We start from the raw sequence: 24,640 nt of genomic DNA, 5'->3' as shown, positions 1-24,640 counted from the left end.
ATGAGGAAATGACTAATGGAAAATAAAGGTAAGATTTTAGTAAGATTACAGTAAGATTTTAGTAATTTTAGTAAGTAAAGATTTTAGTAAGTTTATCTGTACGGATCCATTTCAGTGTCAATTCCCAATTTCTGGTGATAAGGGTGTTCTTTTCTTCCTGGTACAGGGAGGGTACGTTTCTCATGGGAAATTTTATAGGCTATTTTTAAGGAGGAAAGGGGAGGTCAGAGTGCCATTCCTGCACCTGCTGCTTCTCAAGTGCCTTCAACTCAAAACAGTCAATATGCCAAAGTAGCATATTTGGGGGTGGCATGTCCTAAATTCCTTCAGGAGATGTCTGTGTGGAAGTCAGAGGGTATTCTGAATATTTATGTCTATGTACCAAATCACTCCCAAACTTAGTGGCTTTTTACAATAATAGTCATTTATTACTTCTCCCAGTTTCTGTGGGGCAGAAATCTGAAATGATTTGACTGAGGTGTTCTGGCTTGGGTCTGTCATGAGGTCACAGTCAACTGATGTCTGGGACTGGTGTCATCTGGAAGACTCTTCACTCACATGCCTGACACTGGGTTGGGAAAGACTCTGAGTCTGCAACAGCTGAACTCCTTGGACATCTTTGTCTCAGTATGGTCTCTGCTTCGTCTCTCCAGGCAGCTTCAGGGTATGAGAATTCTTATGTGGTGGTTAATGGCTCTAGACCATACGTCCTGAGAGAGAGAACCAGGAAGAATCTGTATCACCTCTTCTAATCTGCCTCAGAAGTCACACAGCATCCCTGCCAACAAGCATATCCTATTACACACATTCTATTTGTTAAGAGTCATGAGGCCAGGCTATATTTAAGCAAAGGGGAATTAGACTCCATCTTTGATGAAAGGATTATCAAAGAATTGGTAGACATGTTTTAAAGTGATCAGAGAAGCCTGGGCTAGAAATATAAACTCAGGAGTCATCAGCATATAAATCATTGAAGAAGTGTGAATAATTGAAGACAGGGGTATGATGAAATGAGAGGAAGAGAGAGAGAGAGAGAGAGAAAGACAGAGAACAGAATGAGAAGGATGGGAAACCAGGTCTGAATCTTTAAAAATGTCCAATATGTAGAGATGATTTGGCAGAAAAGAATGAGAAGCCCTGATCAGAGAGACTAGACAACCAGTGGGATATGTAATGTCACACTAGCAGGGACAACAGAATGGCTGTTGTTGATCCTCCTTCAAAGAGGATCTACAACGGATGCTACTAAGAAGTCAAATAAGATGAAGACTGACAGACAATATACATCTGATTTAGTAATATGGACTCACTGGGAACCAACTGCACATTTAAATGCTCATGAGAGGGATCTGGTAGACAATGCGGAGTTGAAGATGGGGAGACAGAGTTCTGTCTGGAAGCTCAAAGGTAAACAAATTGTCCACTTAATACCTCAATTGTTCTATCTAGGTCTCTAGTACGGGAGCACCTGAAGTCGGGCAGAAGGTATTGATGTGGGGTGCCAAGTTCAAGAAAAGCAGAGAACAAAAGAACTTCATGGTTCTGTCTCCTTTAAATTTTCTGAAAATGGGATCTGGTGATTAACAAGATTTACCCTGGATTTATTTTCCAAAACAACGTCATGAGTGGTAGTGTGCATTCTTCTATTAGGTGGCACAGAAAGTCTTGTTGTTCTTTGTGATGTTAGCCGCCATCGATGATCACTGACTGGATCTGTTGATTCACTAGGGATTGCAAAATGGTAATATTTGAATTCAATATCATTCCTTCTTTCTATCTGTAATCCTATAAAGAGAAACTTATTCATTATTTGGTTATTCTGCAGTACAGTGTGTATAGGAAACACAGGAGTAATGATTAATTCTTTGCTCTCTTTTTATCAGTTTTAAACTTAACGCAGTAGTTCACTAGCATCCTCCAAAAGTGGCCATTACAGGACAGTGGTATGTATGCTGTGCTGCACAGAATCTTTCAGGGGCTGCAGGACAAGACAGGATAGGAGTTGGGCAAGTTCTGTGTCCCCATCCCAATTCACTCAGTGCAGCTTTTATGTTTTCCATATTGAGAATCAGTGATCTTTTCCTGGAAAAAAAAGGCTTGCATGGCTTAAAGAAAAAGGATTGAAAATAATTGATCTGTAAGATAAATTTTATACCTAGAACATTATAGGCTCAATAAATGTTGAATGATGAATGATGAACAAATGAATGAATTAAAAAAAACAATGAATGATTAGATTTTCAGAAATGAGGGTTATAAGAGAGTATTGAGTTCTTTCCCGCCATGGCTTCTCTTCACAGAAAGATAGGCTGTAGGGGAAGGTTATATGAATAACCTTTTTATTATATGAATTTTATTATTATATGAATAATTTTTTTTCTATTTTACAATAATCCAATGAGGAACAGATGGCAGGCGTTTGAGAGAACAGGGAGAGAGAGGATAGAGAGACAAGAGGGGCACCTGGCCTTAAGCATTTGACTTCCACTCAAGGCATGATTTCACTGTTCATCAGCTTGAGCTCCCTTTTAGGTCATCTTGAGCCCCACATTCAGTGAGTACAAGCCCTGCTTTGGGTGAGCCCTGCTTCTCTTTCTCTCTCTCCCTCTCTATTTCTCTCTCTGCCCTTGCTGGAATTCTCTCTGGCCATCATTCCCCACTCTCCTGCACCCACTCTCCACTCTCCCTCAGAAAGAAAGAAAGAAAGACAGAAAGAAAGAAAGATAGAAAGAAAGAAAGAAAGAAAGGAAGGAAGGAAGGAAGGAAGGAAGGAAGGAAGGAAGGAAGAAAGGAAGAAAGAATCTAAGAAAGAAAGAAAGAAAGAATCGAAGAAAGAAAGAATCGAAGAAAGGAAAAGAATGAAGAGAGCTGAGAAGAGGGAGGGAATAAATGAAGAAAAGGGTAGTCTTTTTATCTACTAGTCATCCTCTTTCATTTCACTGAGTTAGTTCCCCAAAGACAATCTGAAGACCAGGCAGACACGAGAAACTCCCATTTCCTAGTCTCATCACAGCTCAGTCCCTCCACATTTGAGTTATTCTGTTCTTGATGCCCCTTGGAAACTTGGGTTGGTGTTAGTCTGGAGAATCTCACCACTTCTGGCAGGTCCTTACAACTCCCTTAAACACAAGCTACAAGTGCTTCCCCATAACTGGAGCAGAGGGGAACCACAGGGACCAAGGGACTCCAGGAACTGTTCCCATCATTGATGTCCTACTTGTTGGTGTCCTTCAACCACAATTAGCTTATAAGTTCTTCTCTTTCAGGCAACCCAGCTAGCCTGCTACATACTGTTTTTTAAAGCTTTTATTTTAATTCTAGTTAGTTAACATACAGTGTAATATTACTTTCAGGTGCACAATATAGTAATTCAACAATTTTATACGTCACCCAGTGCCCACCACAAGTGCACTTCTTAATCCCCATCACCTATTTTGCCCATTCCCCGCCCCTGCCCTCTGGTAACCATTAGCTTGTTCTTCATAATTAAGGGCCTGTTTCTTGATTTGTGTCACTCACTCTCTTTTTTTTTTTCTCTTGTTTGTTTTGTTACTTAAAAAAGTTTTTTTTAAGTTTATTTATTTTCAGAGAGAGAGAGACAGAACAAACATTAGAGTGGCAGAGAGAGAGGGAGAGAGAGTCTCAAGCAGGCTCTGCACTGTCAGCACAGAGTCTGATGCTGGGCTTGAATACACGAACTGCAAGATCATGGCCTGAGCTGAAACCAAGAGTCGCTTAACTGACTGAACCACCCAGGTGTCCCTGTTTGTTTTGTTTCTTAAATTCCACGTATGAATGAAATCATATGGTATTGGCTTTCTCTGACTTGTTTTGCTTAGTATAATACTCTCTAACTCCATCCATATTGTTACACACGGAAAGATTTCATTCTTTTATGACTGAATAATATTCCATTGTATATATACACCACATCTTCTTTATCCGTTGATCAACACTTGGGCTGCTTCCATATTTTGGCTATTGTAAATAATGCTATAAAGTTAGGGGTGCATGTATCCCTTTGATTGTCTTTTTATTCTTTGGATAAATACCCAGTAGTGCAGTTGCTGGATCGTAGGGTAGTTCTATTTTTAACCTTTTGAGGAAACTCCATACTGTTATCCAGAGTGGCTGCACCAGTTTGCAATCCCAGCAATAGTGCAAGAGGATTCCTTTTTTAGAGAAAAAATTCTCACCAACACTTGTTGTTTCTTGTGATGTTGAGTTTAGTCATTCTGACAAGTGTGAGATCCTGCTACATACTTATATAATTCTTGATGTTTTGTTAACCAAAAAGGAAAATATTGAAAAATCCTGGGATCCTTTCATTCCACAAATTAACCAAAAGGAATATGATCTTCCTAAATAACATGTCTCTGTCCTCATTTTATTGAAGGTGGCTATGTAATTTAAATTCTATTGTAATGAGATCAGTGACTTACCTAAAGATAATCAATACTATCTACATACTTTAACTTTCTATTTTCTTTAAAGCTATTTTTTCTGGTTCTTTCACTTGCAGGTATACAGTTTCCAACTTCAATAGAAGCTTTCCTTCTCTTTAGAAAAAGAACTACATAATTTTCCTTAAAGTTAATATTAATATGGAATTTAAACTCATTCATATGATAATTCTATCATTCAAGTTTATGACTATAATCGAAAATCTTACATTATTTTATGTAAGGATAATCAAAATGAATAGGGCTACAGTCAGATCAAAGTGGGTTTTCATCACATGCAACACCAAAACCAAACAGGGTAATTTAATATTGCCTAATGTAATATTCAGTATTCATGGAGTACTTCTCTCAGTTTCCTTAGATGAAGATATCTTTAAAGGAGAAACATGAATGAACCACCACAGATGCTATTGCATATCAATTTTGACATCTGAAAATTCTTACCATATGTGAACTGCCTTTCAAAGATATTCATTCATTCATTCATTCACTCATTCATTCATTCATTCATTCAATAATCATTTGTAGAGTGCCCATTAGGCCCTGTGTTAGGCTCTGAGAATACTACAAATAAAAACAAAACAAGAGGGACACCTGGGTGGCTCAATTGGTTGAGCAGCCAACTTTGGCTGAGGTCATGATCTCATGGTTTATAAGTTTGAAACCTGCATCGGGCTCTGTGCTGACAGCTCAGAGGCTGGAACTTACTTTGGAATGTGTGTCTCCCTCTCTATCTGCCCCTCCTCCACTCATGCTCTGTCTCTCTCTCTCTTGGAAAATTAAAAAAATTTTAAAAAGAAAACAAAACAAGAAATGATTGGTCCTTTATTGATTATGTGGGTGGCAAAGAAATGGGGAAAGAGACCTATAAAATAATTGATGCAGCAATTAAAATTATGAAATAGTGCAAAACATGCTATGATTGAGGTAAATCTTCGGTAAAGGGAGCATATGGAAATGAGGGGTGAGATTTGGGAAAACTTCCTAGAGCAACTGAATCTGAAAAATAGTCAGAGTCAGGCAAAGGGTGATTGATTGCAAGGACATTCCAGACAGAGGTGGGCAGAAAATGCAATGGTCCTTTTACAGAGGAAGAAGGAACATCCTGTGGTCCCAGAATTGCAAGGCGTTAGTTATGACTGGAGATAAGAATGAGAGGTGAAGAGTGGTAAAAGATCAGGCAACAGAGGTAAATAGATATCATATCATAAAAGGCCTGTAGGCAATTGTAATGAGTTAACTAATAGTTTCCTGAAATTAAGGGAACCTCAGAATGCTAGGTCTTTGCAGATGTTAAGGATCTCAAGATGGAATCATCCTGGATATAGGGTGGGCTCTAAATCCCATGACTGTTGTCATTATAAGAAGAAGGAGGGGGCTCAGAGAGACACACAGAAAAGAAGGCCTTGAGAAGATGGAGGCAAAGTTTGGAGTGATGCAGTTTAAGCCAAGGTATGCCAGAGATTGCCAGGAGTCACCAGATTCTAGAAAAAAGTAAGGAAGTATTCTTCCCTAGAGATTTCAGAGGGAGCATGGTCCTGCTAACGACTTGCTTTTGGACTTCAAGCCTCTAGAACTGTGAAAAATAAATTTCTTTTGTTTTAAGCCACTGAATTTGTGGTAATTTATTACAGCAGCCCTGGGAAACTAATATAATCATATTAAGAAGCTTGAATTGACTTTTAGATATCTACAAGTCAGATGTCAGTATTAACTTATCCTATGAAAAGATCTAAGTAAAAAAGTGACATTATCAAATTGGTACTTTATTTTTGAAAAAAAAATTTAATGTTTGTTCATTAAAAGAATTTTTTTAATGTTTTTATTTTTATTTCTGAGAGAGAGAAAGAGAGACAGCGTGAACAGGGGAGGGTCAGAGAGAGAGGGAGACACAGAATCTGAAGCAGTATGTTTATTCATTTTTGAGAAACAGAGAGACAGATCATGAGCAGGGAAGGTGCAGAGAGAGGGAGACACAGAATCCAAAGCAGGACCCAGGCTCAGAGCTGTCTGCATTGAGCCCAACATAGGGGCTTGAACCCACAAACCGTGAGATCATGATCTGAGCCAAAGTCAGACACCAAACCAACTGAGCCACCCAGGCACACACCCCTCAATTCAATACTTTAAAAAGGTTACTCCTGCTGTAGCATAAAGGACTGATGAGAAGAAAGAAAGAGGATGTAGGGACACATTGGAAGGACTTAGAAAAGGGTGGCTTAAATGAGCGAGGGAAATGAAGAGAAGTGGTTAGATCTGTGAAATATTAGACAGGTAGAACTGATAGAACTTGATCAGTGTTTTTTTTTTAAATTTTTCACTCTTTTTTAATTAATTAATTAATTAATTAATTGGTTTTAAGTAAGCTCTACACCCAACATAGGGCTTAAACTCCAGACCTTAAGATCATGAGTTGTATACTCTACTAACTGAGCCAGACAAGCACTCTACTGATAACTCTCTTAGATGTGAAGATTTGTGAAGAGTAAAAAGTCAAGAACTGACACTTGACATATAGTCTAGCTTCCCCACAGCTCCTTCAAACAGAGTATGTTTCTCTCTACAAGTTTAGCTAAGGTAGAGGACATGAGCAGACATGTTTGCACCCCTTGACTCAGCTAAGTTGAGGCAGTCTGATTCTGGCTGTGAACCATGATATTCAGGGAATTCAGAGAAATGCTGCTATGGGCTTGGCCTGGAAGGTAACACTGGGTCAAACTTATAGTGGTGTTAATAAGCCATAGATTAGCAGAAAACTCTAGTTATAGACGGAGGAAATACATAAAAGTCAAGAAAAGCAATTCAGGTGAGCTTAGGACCCAGAGTTTGTTGAGAGATTCTTTTGAGGTCTGGTTGTTTTTACTTTTCTTTTCTTTTTAAGTAATCTGTACACTCAACATGGGGCTTGAATTCATGACCCCCTATCAAGAGTTGCATGCTCTACTGACACCAAGCCAGGTGCCCCTGTTTAAATTCCTTATAATTACCTTTTATGGGGCACCTGGCTTGCTCAGTTGTTAGAGCATGTGACTCTTTTCTCAAGGTCATGAGTTGAAGCCCCATGTAGAACTTACTTAAAAAGATGATAGACAGTCGATAGATCGATCGATAGATAGATAGGTGCCTGCGTGGCTCAGTAGGTTGAGCATCCAAGCCTTGATTTCAGCTCAGGTTATGATCTCATGGTCTGTGGGATTGAGCTGCAAGTCAGACTCCATGCTGATAGCACATAGCCTGAGTGGGATTCTCTCTCTCTCCCTTATTTCTGTTCATACCCCTTTCATGTGCCCTTTCTCTCTCCAGATAAATAAGTTAATTAAAAAGTATATATATATATAATTGCCTTTTATGAGATTATCCTTAAGCATATGATAAATAATCTTTTTTTAAATGTTTTATTTATTTTTGAGAGAGAGAGAGAGAGACAGCATGAGCAGGGGAGGGTCAGAGAGAAAGGGGGACACAGAATCTGAAGACAGGCTCCCAGCTCTGAGCTAGCTGTCAGCATAGAGCCCTATGCAGGGCTTGAGCCCACCAACCATGAGATCATGACCTGAGCTGAAGCCGGACGCTCAACTGATGGAACCACCTAGGCAGCATGATAAATCATCTTTTATTCAGTGGCTTTTCTGTTGCAATCACACAGTCTCACACTATCATGCCAAATTTATGACTTAGGTAGTTGGATAGATAGCAGTACTATACATCAAAAGGGATGTGTGGGAAGAAAAACAAGTTCTGAGGAAAAAGTATGAGTTTAGATGTGGACGCTGCCTTTTTTGTGCCAACAAGATATCTAGGCAAGTCCGTTGTGGAAACAAGACTTTATGGGAATGTTTTGGACCAGATTTCAGCTCCAGAAGCTATCATCCTGTAAACATTAATTGATGCTATTTTCTTCCAGAGTAAGAGGGAAAAGAGAATGAAAACAGTGGGAAGTTTGACATTGATTGTCTTCTCTGTTTTAGAAAGAAAGAGGAAACTACAGAGGAGAATAGGAAGGGATAGTCAAAGAAGTAGAAGAATCAGGAGCAGATGAGGGAGGAAGATCTGAGAAAGTGAAGAAAGGAAAGCATTTCAAAGAGGTCAAGAGCATCAGATGCTGTGGTGAGTCCATTGGTTTTTAGCGAGGAAGATACCACTGCTGACTTTGGCAAGAGAAGATTTGGAGAAGTAATGAGGGCAGAGGATAGATTGTGGGTAGAAACCATAGATTATATTTCAGTGGGCTGGCTGTAATGGAAATAAAAGACATGGAGATAACCAAAGGGGGATATTTGTCTCTTTAACCAAAATGGGAGAGACTTAAGCCTGTTTACAGACTAGGGAAGAAAATCATTTGATAGAATTTAAAGACACTCGAGAAACATTCATTGATCAGTTAAGGTCTCTAGGAATGGGGGAGAGATAGATGAAGTACTTAGTTGAATAATTACCTTCTTTCACTATGGTGAGAGAGGACATGGTAAAAAAAAGAAGAGGCAAGAATGCAGTAAATTTTTAGGTTGCCTAGAGAAATTAAAAATGGAGGAATTTTTTTCCCCAATGAGTTCTAACTTGCCTCTGTGTAGTAAAATGAAATACCAGAGATTAAATGTGTGTTAAGTGGAGAAATAGAACAGTAAGGTAATTTGGAATTATAAATTACTTAAGAAACTACCCCAACCCCAGACTCACTCTAAATGTGAAATAGGTATGAGTACTTGGAATCGGTTAAGAAGAGACTCTTAGAAGGGAAAATCAAAAGGGTAAATAAAGCCTCAAGTTGGTTGTTTGTAAAGTTAAATAATGTACAAACACTGTGTAATACACAGTCACAGATGCACACATATACATGTATGTATATACATATAACATTATTTTAGGTTTGAAAAAGGAGCTATGAGAGAGGTCAAATAATTGTGCAAAAATGCTTTGTGCATTCCACAGTAATAAAGTGAAAATCTAGAATTTTTTTCTAGCAATATATAAGTGACTGACAGTTTTTGAAAACCAGAAATACCAATATGATTGAAAATATTAGGGAAGGCAGGGCCAGCCTGACTTTCCTGTATGAGCTGCACTTCAGTGTAACTAAATAGTTGATCAGGAAAGATTCTTCTTTGTTGAGGAATTTCAAATTAACAAAGGCAAAAACAATAGTAGAAAAAAAACCTCACCATTTTTGTAAATCCTAATGAAACAGTGGCTCTAAGGAATGTTTTTTTAAATATTTAAATACAAATTAGCTAAAATATAATGTAATAATGATTTCAGGGATAAAATTTAGTGATTCATCACTTATATCTAACACCCAGTGTTCTCCTAACAAGTGTCCTCCTTAATGCCCATCACCTGTTTAGCCCATCACCCAACCCAACATCTGGCTAGCAACCCTCAGTTTATTCTCTTTGTAAGAGTCTCTTATGCTTTGTCTCCATCTCTGTTTTTATCTTATTTTTGCTTTCCTTCCCCTATTAGCTTCTGTTTTGTTTCTTAAATTCCACATATGAGTGAAATCATATGATATTTATCCTTCTGTGACTGACTTATTTCACTTAGCATAACACACCCTAGTTCCATCCATGTTGTTGCAAGTGGCAAAATTTTATTCTTTTTGATTGCTGACTAATATTCCATTGCATATATATACCACTCCTTCTTTATCCATTTGTCAGTCAATGGACATTGGGCCTTTTCCATACTTTGGCTATTGTCAGTAGTGCTACTATAAACATTGGGGTGCGTGTGCTTCTTCGAATCAGCATTCCTATATCCTTTGGATAAATACCTCCTAGTGCCATTTCTGGGTTGTAGAGTAGTTCTATTTTTAATGTATTGAGGAACCTCCATACTGTTTTCCAGAGTGGCTGCACCAGTTTGCATTCCCATCATCAGTGCAAAAGAAAGCCTCTTTCTCTGGATGCTGGCCAACATCTGTTATTGCCTGAGTTGTTAATTTTAGCCATTCTGACAGGTCTGAGGTGGTATCTCATTGTGGTTTTGATTTGTATTTCCCTGATGATGAGTGATGTTGAGCATCTTTTAATGTATCTGTTAGTGATCTGGGTGTCTTCTTTGGAAAAGTCTATTCATGTCCTTCAGCCTCTTCTTCACTGAATCAGAAATGCTTATTAATGGTTGCTATTAGGTGAAAGGCTGATGGTGAAGTTTATAACAAATGAATTAGGCTGATACTAACCTGAATTCAACCATCAATCTCAATATCATTATAAGTGGGACAGTCAGACCTAGACCTAAGGGCAATCATGATGTGGTGCAATATGAAGTATACCACACATCTATGAAGAATCCTTAACGAAAAAATTATTTAACTTAAACACATTCAAGACTTTATCTAATTTTCAGTGTCCCCAAAATAAACAACAAATAAGTAGAGATAATATTACAAAGAAACAATCAACCAAATCCAGAGCTAGAATAAATAAACTGTAGGACAAGCAACCTGCTTTTCCAATAAATAAATGGCACGGGGAGGGCAGAGTCGGAGGAGATAAGAAAGAACTTTCATAAATTAAGAGAGAATCAAGAGACAGTACAACAAAAATGCAATGCACCTGATGCTGTTTGGATTCTGATCCAAACAAACCAATAGTAAAAAGATATTTTTTAAGCAATCTGGAAATTTTCTTTTAGGTGTGGTGAGGAGGCTATGTTTAAAACAAATGGACCTTATCTGTTAGAGATACATAGTGAACAACTTGCAGATGAAATGATATGAAACCAGAGATTTGCTTTAAAATATTCCACCAAAATCGGGGCACCTGGGTGGCTCAGTCGATTAAGTATCCGACTTCGGCTCAGGTCATGATCTCACAGTTCGTGAGTTTGAGCCCCGCCTAGGGCTCTGTGCTGACAGCGCAGAGCCTGGAGCCTGCTTCAGATTCTGTCTCCGTCTCTCTCTGACCTTCCCCAACTTGCGCTGTTTCTCTTTGTCTCTCAAAAATGAATAAACATGAAAAAAAGTTTTTTTTAATAAATAAAATATTCCACCAAAATAAAGTGGAAAGATAGATGAAACAAGAATGGAAAATTCTTGTGATAATTGTCAAAGGTAGGTTGTACGTACATAGATTCAGTACACTATTTTCTCTACTTTTGTGCTTATTTGAAAGTTTTTATAATAAAATTGTTTTCTTTTTTTAAGTTTTTTTAATGTTTATTTATTTTTGAGAGAGAGAGAGCATGAGCAGGGAAGGGGCAGAGAGAGAGGGAAACACAGAATTTGAAGCAGGTCCCAGGCTCTGAGCTGTCAGCACAGAGCCCCACACAGGCCTCAAACTCACAGACTGTGAGATCATGACCTGAGCTGAACTGAATTCATATGCTTAACTGACTGAGCTACCAGGTGCCCCTATAATAAAATTGTTTTCAAATAATGAAAATAGCAACAAGTCTGGACAAGTCACAGCTAAAGTCCCTCTAACCTTCAAACCACAGATAATTCCTATGTTTACCAAACTATTCCAGAGTACATAAAAATATGAAACTCCTTACAATAGTTTTACAAATCCAACATAGTCATACAAAGATAAAAAGCAGAACAATAGAATAATTTCATTTATACAGGTTCAAAAATTTTAAATAACATGCTAATAAATCGAGTTCAGCAAGGCAATTTTTAAAAATTTGACATAAACAAATGAAAAGATTTTCTCAATAATGTATCATCAAATGTCACATTTTCTAAAATTTCCTAAAATTATTTTGTAAATTTAATTCCATATAATTTTTTTCTTTTATTTGGATCCTAAAATTTGCATTGAGGCATAAATATAAGGTAAAAGAGAAGAAAAGCATTAAAAGACAGAGAAAAGGAACAACAGTATGGGAAAACTTGCCTACTTAATATTGATACGCATGATAAAGCTAATATAAAATTAAATCCAGGGGAACCTGGATGGGCTCAGCTGGTTAAACATTTAACTCTTGATTTTTGCTCAGGTCATGATCTCATGGTTTGTGGGAATAAACCTGCTGTTGGGCTCTGAGCTGACAGCACAGAGCCTGCTTGGTATTCTCTGTCTCCCTTTCTCTCTACTTCTCTCTCTTTCAAAATAAAGAAATAGGGGTACCTGGCTGGCTCAGTTGGTTAAGCATGTGACTTCAGCTCAGGTAATGATCTTATGGCTGGTGAGTCCAAGACCCACATTGGACTCTCTGCTGACAGCTCAGAGCCTGGAGCCTGCTTTGGATTCTGTCTTTCTCTCTCTTTTTCCCTCCCTGCTTGTGCCCTGTCTCTTTCTCTGTCTCAAAAATGTTTTTAAAAATAAAGAAATGAACAAAAAATAGATACAATATAAATGAAAATTTGATACATAACAAAGATGATAATTCAAATCACTGAGGAAAGGCTGAATTATTTAATAGTGTTGGTGCAACTGGGGAGAAACTCAAATGAATCCTATATTTAATAATATTTTAGAAAATGAATTCTGGTTGGAGTAAAGACATAGCTGTAAATGAAAAAATACTGTTAGAAAATGTCAGAGTTTACATGAGCCATCAAAGTGCCTGAGAGACTTTGATCAAGCCTGAAAACCCAAAAACAGCAAGAGAAAAGGTAAACCTACCAAATTTAAAAACTTCTTTAGCAAGAAGATAGTATGAATAAATGAAAACACAATAAATTTGGAAAGATTTGTAGAACATCATAAATCCAAATTACCAACAAAGTGTTCTGATTCATTGATAGTCAGTGAAATGCAAATTGAAGTAACAACAATACATCATGTTTTGCTCACACGACTGGCAAACATTAAAAGAATCAATAGTGTCGCTTGCTTGTGGAAATTAATTTCATCCATTGTTGGAGAAACATGAATTTCACACTTTGGAAAACAATCAAGTAACATCTATCTTATCAAGTTGTCTCAGAAAAAAAAATTAAGTAGTGGGATTCGGTGAGTAGGAAGCTACTGAACTTACTTCATGAATAATATATAACATTAATACCTAAACTTAATAAGAACAGAAACTTAAAAGTTTCCTATTGCTGCTGTAATAAATGACCATAAACTCAGTAGCTCAGAACAACCAGATCTGTTATCTAATGGTTCCAGAGGTCCCACATCTGCAATGAGTCTCATGGACTAAGTCAAGGTGTTGGCAGAGGCTATGTTCTTTCTGGAGGCTCTAGAGGGGAGTCCATGGTACGGTGTCGTAAACTGAGGAGTATGACCAGTTCAGTTCAGTATACATGGTGTCACACAAATGTAAATACCTCATTCTTTGTCAGAGCAATCCCACTGTCCGTAATTTTTTTAAACAGAAACAAATGTATTATTGTAGAAGGATATATGAACAAGGATGTTTATTGAATCATTTTTTTTTTGTAATAGCAAAAGTTAGGGCTTGTACATTCATCAGCAGAATGCTCAAACAAATTACAGTCTGTCCATATACTGGAATATTATGCAGCTATTGAGAAAATCAGTTAGAATTATATATACTGACCTGCAAATATTGTCCATGAAATATTAAGTGAAAAATGCAAATTGTAAAGTAATGAACATTATCCCATTTATTGTTAAAAATACACACGTAAATAAGGGGAAGAACAAAACTCCAACATATGAATATTTCTGTATCATTGTCTAGTAGGAGGAGAGAGATCATATCAGTTTTATGAAAGAGAGAAAGCTAAATATATAATAACAATGAACTAGGTATCAATCTCTTAACCCTAACTGAAAGGGAACTTGCACATCTCTAAGTGAGGGGCTATTTGATGTATCTGGTTCTGCAATTGTTGAAAAAAAACTGCAAGACTTATTCAGCCACTGCCAAGGGCCAAGGTTGCAGCTGCAGGAGGGAAGAAGCACTCCTGGATGATGGGCATCTATTAGCAAGTTGGAAACAAATGAGGATCCTAACAGAAAACCAGAAAGCTGAGTTACAGTCCTGCAGTCACAAGGCAGGGAGGAGGATGGGGCTAAGAGACAAGGGCTTACTAACACCATGTGTTTACACATAATTGTGTGGCTATGAAAAAAAACTTGGAATGATCCAAATCAACTAGTTACCTCAGAGGTAAGAAGAGCCTGAGAACTTTCAAAAAGGAAAATAATAAAAACTCCCATGCAGCGTTTGATGGATTACAGTGTGTGTGTACTATTTATGTAATAATTTTTAAAACCCACATAACTAATGAAGCATAAAAATAAAAAGTTAAAATTAGAGGTAGAAATATCCGGGATGCCTGGGTGGCTAAGTCGGTTGAATGTCTGACTTCAGCTCAGGTCATGATCTCATCATTCATGGGTATGAGCCCCGCGGTGGGCTCTGTGCTAACAGCTGGGAGCCTGGAGCCTACTTTGGATTCTGTTCTGTGTCTCCCTCTCTCTCTGTCCTTTCCCCACTGATGTTCTGTCTCTGTCTCTCTCAAAAATAAATAAACATTAAAACAAGTTTTTTTAGGGGTGTCTGGGTGGCTCACTGTTTGAACTGAACTGACTTCAGTTCAAGTCTTGATTTTCACGGTGCATGGTTTGGAGCCTCTCAACAGCTCAGAGCCTGGCACCTGCTTCGGAGTCTGTGTCTCCCTCTCTCTTCCCCTGACCCACTCACTCTCTCTCTCTCTCACTCAAAAATAAATAATATTTTAAAATAAGTAACAAATACTTTTTTTTAAAGTAGAAATATTCACTCTGAGGTCTGAGGTGTGCCCTGGTGAGAGAATAGCTCTTTCACTGTGTAGTAGTAGATGCCTGAGCTGTAGTGCCCTTAGATCTGACAGGTAGTTGTTCAGGGGACCAGTGTGCACTGTTAAATATACAGCTAAATATACGTATTGGTCTTTAAATTTTTTTTTTAATTTTATTTATTTATTTTTTTACAACATACAGTCCCCTTCAGTGCTCATAGCCCACCAGTGAGGAGGCTGGGCAATGGTTCAGGGCTGCATGCTTCTCTGGCACAGTTGCACTCTGGGAGGCCCACAGACAAGGCCCACCGTCAACCCATCACCATGTGCTTGCTTTGGCTTCTTAAACCATTTAGACAATTGTGACAGCTTCATGATGTTTGTTGAATCTGGATAATGGGCAAATGGTGGTTCATTTTATTGTTCACTTTACTTTTCTGTAGATTGATGTTTTCTCACAATAAATACTGGGGGAAAATACTCTGATATAATCACAATTTAGTTTACAACCACAGGCATGGAAAAGAAGAAAGTAGATGTATTTTTCCTAACTCTAAGAGGATCTGATACTCCCTTTATGTTCATTTGAATTAATTATGGAAAGGTCAGTTACAATGTTGATGAAGAAATCCAAACTGAACTTCCTGTAACAAACAATAAAGAAATAAAATTTCTCAAACAAGTAAAACAAGCATCATCATCTCAAAATTAAGGGTAATATAAAACAGTAAACCGTTGTAGTTAAAAATCAAGATGTAACTGTTGAACTTCTTAAATGCATACTAGCCAGGAATTGATTTCGTCATGATAAGAAACATAATCTGTCAAGAAAGGACCTTTACCCTAACCTGGCTAATGTTCACATTTTTAGTGTCCTCAGCACATCTGATTGGTTAATGGAGTCCATCTTTGATCTTTATCTCTGTAGCAAGTTCCAATGGCCAGCTCAGAGTTTTGAAATCGTAAAATGTCTATGTCAACATCTCATGTGCCCAAGATTCCTATTATTGATACATATGGCACCTCTATTACAATCCAGAATTCAGTTTGATCAAGGCTGAATCAGAGAGATTTGGGATTATATAAATTTTCTATTTTTTCTGCTCTAGGTCTGTAACTTTGAGAACCCAAGAGTGGGGAAGGCTTGGAAGAGATTAATACTATGTGAAGGCAGTTGCTCTCTCTTAAGTATTCCACACAGCCCCTGCAGGATTGTCAAGAGGCTGGAGGCAGTGGGGTTTAGTGTCAATAATATGTGTGCCAGCGTTCTCAAACTCCAGAGCCATCTCCACTTGGGTATGGAAGGCAGACTTTTTTGGCTGTGAAATTCCCAGGGCTTTCAGCCAATGCAGGGATGTGGAGTCTTCGAGAAGGAAGTACTGAAGTTACTGCTGAAAAGGCTTATGGACTGTGGGCTCAGCAGTGCCCTGATGTCCCAAGAATCTGGAGCATCTCCAGTGGAATACATTTTTCAAGTGCAGTCAAGGTCTTCTGAAGTTAAGGAGAGGTCTGTAGATTAGGAATATGGTAAAAGTTTGAAATAGTTTCTCTGAGGAATAGGAGAAACATCTGACAAAGCATTTACTCAAGGACTTTTGGGCTGGGAGGAAGAATAAGCTGAGGATAGAGAACCTTATTGCCTGATTCTCTCAGCAACTTGCATTCAAAGGCTGAGAGGGCTGAGGGATGAACACTGAGGGATGATGGGAGGCAAAGGGTCAAGGTGGTGAGATTACTGATGAGGCTGTGATTGAACGGATATAACCCAGGGATAGGCTGAGTTAAAAAAGGAGAGAAGACAGAAGGGAAGGAAAGTTAGTGGGAAACACAGGAGATGGTCTCTGAGGGATTGACTAGATCAAATGTGAAGTGAAGGAGTAAGATGTGGGAGAGTTAGAAGGTTGTAGTCAGTGAGCAATTTACTGGAATTCAGTATATCATAGGTGGAGCACATAGATGTGCAAAGATCCCCAGGTGTGCCAATGGGAGGAGGTAGCTGTTATGGAATAAAGGTCATTGTTTATATCAAGCTAGAGTGTTGGATGACTAATAAATCCATATGGCTATTAACATTGATGACAGGAAAGTAAAAGACCGGCATGAATTTAGGAGAATATCGAAATACTGATAGTTGACAGACAGCTTTCATTTGGGAGTATGCTTCCCAGCCCCTACTCTCTATCTGTTGCATTCTGGCATCCTGTTTCCCTGTTCTCTGAGTATCCCCCACCACACTTATACCCCTACACCCCACTTCATTCACAAAAAAATATCTTACCCCTAGAGTCCACTTACTTGTCACTGTAAATTAGGAAAGAGCAATAGAATAGTCCTGAAGACAAATCTCTCATTAATTCAAAAGAGAAAGAAGTATAAAATGATGATAATTTATAAGGAAGATGAATGGTTTATCATAATGAGTCAAGAAATCAGGACATTTATTGCAGGTTTACTTTGTGCTTAGCTTAGAGTTTAAGTGCATGGGCTTTGCAGTTCAGCAGTCCAAAGACCAAATCTGCTACTTAATAGCTGCATGAGCAGGGCAAAAATTACTTTATCTCATGAAACTTCAGATTGTTGTCTTAAAATTAAGATAATACCTCCTACTGCATAGAATTGCTATGAAGATTAAAAGTAGAACTTTCCTTGTAAAGTAGAAAGTTCTTAAAACAACCAGCACTCAATTCCGACTAGCTATTGTTACCATTCTTCTCCTTCCTTCATCCTGAAGCATTTTTCTGACAGGCTCTTCTTTACCCATCCTAGAATGAAGAGAAATCCATTCACATCTAGTGCTTGCCAGGGAATTTGATGGATCCAGCTTATGCTAACCCAGGGTCATGTGCTTCTCTTCCTAGCTTGTGGTTCAGTGACATTGACAGCTGAGATCCGTTATAGTTGGAATGTTCAAACCATGGAAAGTGGCAAAAACTTACAAAATGGAAGGGGAGTTGATGGTAGTGATGGGATAGTCAGTCTGTTTACCAGCACACTACTGCCCTTGGGTTTTACCTTGCATGTTCCCTTCTCAGATCTGTGGCCTATCTGCTGGGCAGCTGCTAGCGCTTTCTCAGCCTCTTGCAAGTTTTCATCGAGTGAGACTCTGCTGGCCAGAGATGGTATCTTTTCCTACCCTCACTGTCTCTAACCCCTTTTATTGGTGGGATTTGTGAAACATTACAATTGCTAGACCCTCTATTTTCACCGCTCTTTCTGTCTTGGTGTTTCTGCAGTGTTTACCCAGAAGACTATAGCACCTTCAGTATTACCCCACTTCCTGCCTAGTTTTTATCATGGAGTTTGAATGTTTGTAGGAAGAGAAGATTCTGGCTTCCTCAAACCCTGTGGCAGGAAGTTGGCCATCTAAGGTTTCTCATTGCAACAGTCTTTTATTTCTTCATTCAGGACAACAGGAAGGGCTTTGCAACCTGACTTCTGGCCCACGAGCGCTGCTGTTTTCCCCAGTGGCATAGAAAAAGAGAGCAATCGATTAAACTTTTCCAGTTTCTATCTGACTTAGTGGAGTTTTCCCCTTGCTTCTTTTGCCTATAGGTTAATTATCAGTTTTGTGCTTTGATCTTGGTAGTCGTCATCTTTCTTTTTAATTATTTCATTTGGAAGCCGAAAAAGTTTATGCCAGGATTTGCTAGTTGAATCCCATTTTATATTGGAAATTGTCCTAAGAGAAACTCAGTTTTACTTACAAACTTTATTTTTGTTGTATTCCTTTTCATGCCCTATTTAATTGTTATTAAATAGAATTATTTTCTGTTATGTTTCCTTGAAGAAAGTACAGATGGTAGGAACAGAATCCAATTTAACATAGAGTTTCTAGGAGTTTATTGGAATGTAAAATAGTGCTCTGAAAAAAAGGATTCCTCCAATATGCACAAATTAATTAATAGAATGGTGAACACTGCCTGGAAGAAGAGCTGAGAGTCAGGAAATACTCAGATATATTATAATTATATTTTCAAAAATTACCTTTCTGGGGAACCTGTGTGGCTCAGTCAGTTAAGTATCCAGCTTTGGCTCAGGTCATGATCTCACAGTTCATGGGTTTGAGCCCTATGTTAGGGCTCTGTGCTGACAGCTCAGATTCAGCATCTCCCTCTCTCTGCCCCTCTCCTGCTTGCACTCTTTCTCTCAAACACACACACACACACACAACCTAAATAAACATTTAAAAATTACCTTTTTAATCAGAATAGATAAAATCTATTTTTTCTTTTAAAATTTTATTAAGTAATTAATTAATTAATTAATTTATTTGAGAGATAGCACACATGAGTAGGGGAAGGGGCAGAGAGAGAGAGAGAGAGAGACAAGAGAGAGTGAGAAAATCCCAAGCAAGCTCTGCACCTTACCCATGGCTCAATCTCACAAACCTGGGAGATCATGACCTAAGCTGAAATCAAGAGTCTGACACTTAACCAACTGAGCCACCAAGTACCCTGATAAAATCTATTTCCAAATTGAAATTTCACACCCCTCTCTCTTAAAAAACTAATAGATTTAGGAAGACAAAATCAAGTATTTTTTGAATACCTTCCACCAAAATAATTTCTGGCAGAGAAAAAAATTAATCAAAAGTTATGCCATAAACTCAAGTCATGATCTCACAGTGTATGACTTTGAGCCCCACATCAGTCTCTGCACTGACAGTGAAGAGCCTGCTTGGGATTCTCTCTCTTTTCCTCTCCCTCATGCCTCTCCCTGCTCACTCACTCTCTCTCAAAATAAATAAATAAACTTTAAAAAAAAAAAAAGCTATGCCATAAAGACCTGTATTTTAGGAACACCTTTAGGAATGAATGTTATACAGTTGATAGCGAACTTTTTCCTCAGTAAGAACTGGTGATTATAATAGTGAATAGAGATGGTAGCCTTATTTAAATGTTGGTCTTGTGTTATAAATTTCTGGGAACTGTGTGTAGGTACTGGGGAACAACAGGAGTGAGATTCTCCCTGAATTTCTCAGGAATAGGCAGTCTAGGAAGATAGCTTATGTCAGTTTAATTTGCTTTATCTTTGCGCTGCCAGGTTGTGATTAGCTGTCATGAAGAGTAACCTCTCTCCTGGAAGTGAGTCACGGAGTTCTATTGTTCCTGTAGGAGTAACACCTTCTCTTGGATAGGGGAGAGCCAAGTGAGTGTGAATGCTAGCCTTTGTTAAACAAATCAGAATCCTTTTATATGGCAGTAGGCGCCAGCTTGGGTTCCTCAGGAGTGTGGCAAGCCAAAGCAAACTCATTTTCTTCCTTACAAGAGATTGGTAGAAGAGAGGGAAGCTATTGATAGTTATTTTTTGTTTAATGAGACATGTGACAAAGACGATCATGATATTCTTCTGGATGAGTCCAGGAAATGTGATATGGAAAATAATACAATGGATTATGTGAGTTAGATTCTTAGCTAATTTATTCACAATGGCCAAACATTTCTGTTTAATCAATCTATGTTGGCGTTGGGGGGTTTGGGTTGTTGTTTTTGTTTTTTATTTTTTGTTTTGATAGTTTTATGAGGATTCATGAATTGTACATACCTTTAGTATCTACCTCTACGAAGACCTGGAAGAGATGCTTACCAAATAGGCAGATGACTAAAAGCTGGAGAAATGGATTACAGGTTGGATAATATCATCAAGATCTCCGTAGATTACATGATAGACTCTCAAAAGATAAAAATTGTCTACTTAAATTTGTCTATTTAAATTTTAAAGTCAAAGGAAACCTAGCATTGGAAAAAACTTAAAGCGAAGGGTTGGGGCACCTGGATGGCTCAGCATCTGATTCTTGATTTCAGCTCAGGTCCTGATTCAATGGTATGTGAGCTGGAGCCCCACGTTGACTCTGCACTGACAGTGTGGAGCCTACTTGGGATTCTCTCTCTTTCTCTTTCTCTTCCTCCCACCCCAGTTCTCAAAATAAATAATCTTAAAAAAAGTGATTTTTTAACTTAAAAAAGTTTTGTTTTTTTTTTTTATCTTAAGAAGATTCTTAGTTTATGTTACTTAGTAATTTACAAATAAGAAAAAGCAAGTGTAACCTTAGGTTGTATTAATAGAAGTACAGCAAAAAAAAAAAAAAAGAATGGAGCCCAGTGTTTTCTGTAATGATCAGACCACAATCATTCATGATTATTTATTACAATGATTCAGAATATCATCCTAGAAGTTATTGAAATCTAAAATGGATCAGTCTGAGTTAATTTAGGAAATATATTCAGAGGGTAAGTCTGTACTTTAGTAACTACAGCAGAAGATAGGAATCAAGGTGTTGTAAAAGAGGCACAGGTGAAGTCATAGGTGAATTTGAAGGAGCCAGACATTATTTCTAGGAGTAGGGATCAAGAAATATTCATTGTGCAGAGGAAATAGTTGGAATAGAGAACACAGTCAAATCTTTTGAGTCTTATAGGGGTCCTGGTGTCTTTGGCTCATGGCTACAGAGGACCAACTTAAAGTGTCAGACTGAGGGGCACCTGGGTGGCTCAGCTGGTTAAGTGTTGACTTCGGCTCAGGTCTTGATGTCATGGTTCTTGAGTTCAAGCCCCATGTCAGGCTCTGAGCTGTCACCACAGACAGATTCAGATTCTGTTTCCCTCTCTTTCTCTGACTCTCCCCCCATTCATACTCTCTTTCTCTCTCTAAAAAATAAACAGAAAAAAAGTGTCAGACTGAAACGAACCTAATTTGAAATCCCAAGTACAAAAATGGTACAGAAAGTTAAGTCTGATGGTGTTTGTCAAGAGTAATAGTATGAAAGAAGTGGAAAAGGTAAATTGGAGCCAGATAACTGTGCTTTATTAATATCAGTGGGAAGGGACTTCAGGTCTTCAAAGAGGTGCTTCTCTCTCAAACAAGGGTTGCAGTTCCTAACTTTGCCTCTGTTGTTTGACCACCGGTCTTAACTCATGCCACTGGGGATTTGATTCCTCCTGCTATACAGAACTATACATGACTCTGATTTCCCTTATCTCTGCTTTTGCATCAGACCTATACTCTCTCTAAAACCCAACCCCAGTGTGTTCTTGTCTTATAAATACTTGTAACAACTACATCTTACGAAGAAGACCTTATACACTGAGCAAAGGTATTTGCATTTTACAGAATATACACAGAAGTAGCACAGTCACAGAAGTGATTTGAACAATTTATCAACCATGAAGGGTGGATAGAGTGGAAAGAAGATTAAGGCAGAGAGAAAGATAATGAAGGTCATATTAGGATTGTATTTACAGGAATACAGGGGAGGGAGCAGTTGTAATAGATATACATAGTCCCCTCTAAGGCAGGATATCATTGGAGAAATACTGTGCACATTCTTACTTGATTTAGGAACCAGGCAAGAATAATCACTGTCCTCACAACAAATTAACTCTGTGAAACTTTAGCCAACACAAGCACTCAGTGGAAAACAATTAGAAAATTAAAAACTGAGGGGCACCTGTGTGGCTCAGTCAGTTGAACGTCCAACTTCAGCTCAGGTCAAGATCTCACAGTTTGTGGGTTCGACCTCCACATCGGGTTCTATGCTGACAGCTCAGAGCCTGGATCCTGCTTCGGATTCTGTGTGTCTCTCTCTCTCTCTGCCCCTCCCCCACTCATGCTCTGTCTCTCAAAAATAAAATTAAAATGTTAAAAAAATTTGAAAAAGAAGAGACAAAACTACCTTTATTTTCAGATGATTTGGTAGTTTACTTGTTAAAAACTCTACAAAATTGAAAGTAAAATGAAACAGTTTAACATCAAATTGGTGATACAGTTATAAGGAGGAAAGAGTTATTTCAATTGTCTTTAGAAGATAGGGCCCTGCCTGTATAGTCTAAGGGAGATTTATCATAAGAGTGAAATAAAAAGTAAATCTTGCACTTTACTTGATAGGAACTTTGGTATTGATACTACAATTTTGAAACCATTTTATCTACATCATAGAATAAAACCAAAAAAATCCTATATTCACATTATTAGGGACTAGTATTTTCTGAATGAGAAAAAGGATACAAATTTAAAAAAAATCAAAGAAATTGAAAGAAGCTTATGTCATTCAGAGGAAACTAGGAAGGGAACTAAATCGATCTGGTAAGGAGCACTTACTAAACAACAATAATAATAACAGCTAATGCCACTTTAATGATGAACTATTGAATGCTTCTCTGCTAAGGTCGGAACAAGACAATAATACCTATTCTTACCACTTCTATTCACATCTAGCCAGTGTAATAAAACAATAAAAGGCATACATTTGGAAGGAAAGAAATAAAATTTGTTTATTCACAAATGATTTGATTTTATAGTTAAAAATCCAGTTGAGTCTACAGATAAATTTCTATTTTTTTTTAAATGTTTTATTTATTTCTATGAGAGAGAGAGAGAGACAGCATGAGCAGGGGAGGGTCAGAGAGAGAGGGAGTCACAGACTGAAACAGGCTCCAGGCTCTGAGCTGGCAGTCAGCACAGAGCCTGACGCGGGGCTCGAACCCACGAACTGCGAGATCATGACCTAAGCGAAAGTCGGTCGCCCAACCGACTAAGCCACCCAGGTGCCCCTATAGATAAATTTCTAGAATAATCAGTTGAATTTAGTCAAGATAACTACATGCAAGGTCAATAGGAAATATATTTTTACATATTAGCAACAGTCAACTAGAACCTAAAAATGTTTCTATAAAACTGCATTTATAAGAGTACAGAATGCCATCACATATTCCAGAATGAAGTCAATCAAAGATATTCTACAAATTCTTCTACAATGAAAACTATAAAACATTACCAAGAGAGGGGCGCCTGGGTGGCTTAGTCGGTTAAGCGTCCGACTTTCGCTTGGGTCATGATCTCGCAGTTCGTGGGTTCGAGCCCCGCGTCAGGCTCTGTGCTGACTGCCAGCTCAGAGCCTGGAGCCTGTTTCAGCCTGTGACTCCCTCTCTCTCTGACCCTCCCCTGCTCACGCTGTCTCTCTCTCTCTCCTAAAAATAAATAAAACATTAAAAGAAAATTAAAAAAAAAAAAAAATTACCAAGAGAAGTTGAAAGACCTAATTAAATAGAGAGATATATCATTTTAGGAATTGGAAGACTTTATGTTGCTAAGATGTCTAGTTACCTCAAATTGATTTATAAATTTAATGCAATTCCATAAAAATCTTGGCAGATTTTTAAAAATGGAAACTCACAAGCCGAGTTTAAAAATTAAGTGAAAAAAGTAAAAGATCTATAATAGTCAATCTTTTTTTAAGGGTTAAAACAGGGTACTTTTTAAAAAATGTTATTTTTGAGAGACAGAGTGTGACTGAGAGACAGAGTGTGACAGAGATAGCAGTCTCCAGGCTCTGAGCTGTCAGCACAGAGCTCACCTTGGGGCTCACACTCACAAACTGAGATCATGACCTGGGTCACAGTCGGACGCTTAGCCAACTACACTGCCCAGGCGCCCCTGTAATAGTCAATCTTGAAGAAGAATGAATTTGAAGGACTAACGTTCATGATGCCAGAATTAATCTAAAACAGTCCAAAAGAGTAATTAAGACAGTGTG

General features: G+C 38.1%; 1 protein-coding gene and 1 non-coding gene across 6 annotated transcripts in view; one reads left to right on the top strand and one right to left on the bottom strand.

Moving 5' to 3' along the window:
* The window catches only part of MIER3 (MIER family member 3), a 187,054-nt gene that overhangs the window by 51,003 nt on the left and 111,411 nt on the right, over positions 1–24,640 (top strand). The window lies entirely within an intron of this gene.
* Positions 15,301–15,436, bottom strand: LOC144239063 (small nucleolar RNA SNORA42/SNORA80 family). The gene has a single exon (XR_013337300.1). It is a non-coding gene; the product is annotated as a small nucleolar RNA SNORA42/SNORA80 family (small nucleolar RNA).

Source organism: Crocuta crocuta, unplaced genomic scaffold (assembly GCF_008692635.1).
Source record: "Crocuta crocuta isolate KB4526 unplaced genomic scaffold, BGI_CrCroc_1.0 scaffold107, whole genome shotgun sequence".
Classification (NCBI taxonomy): Eukaryota; Metazoa; Chordata; class Mammalia; order Carnivora; family Hyaenidae; genus Crocuta; species Crocuta crocuta.
Note: the sequence above shows the minus strand (reverse complement) of the source record. Positions and strands in the feature narration are given on the sequence as shown.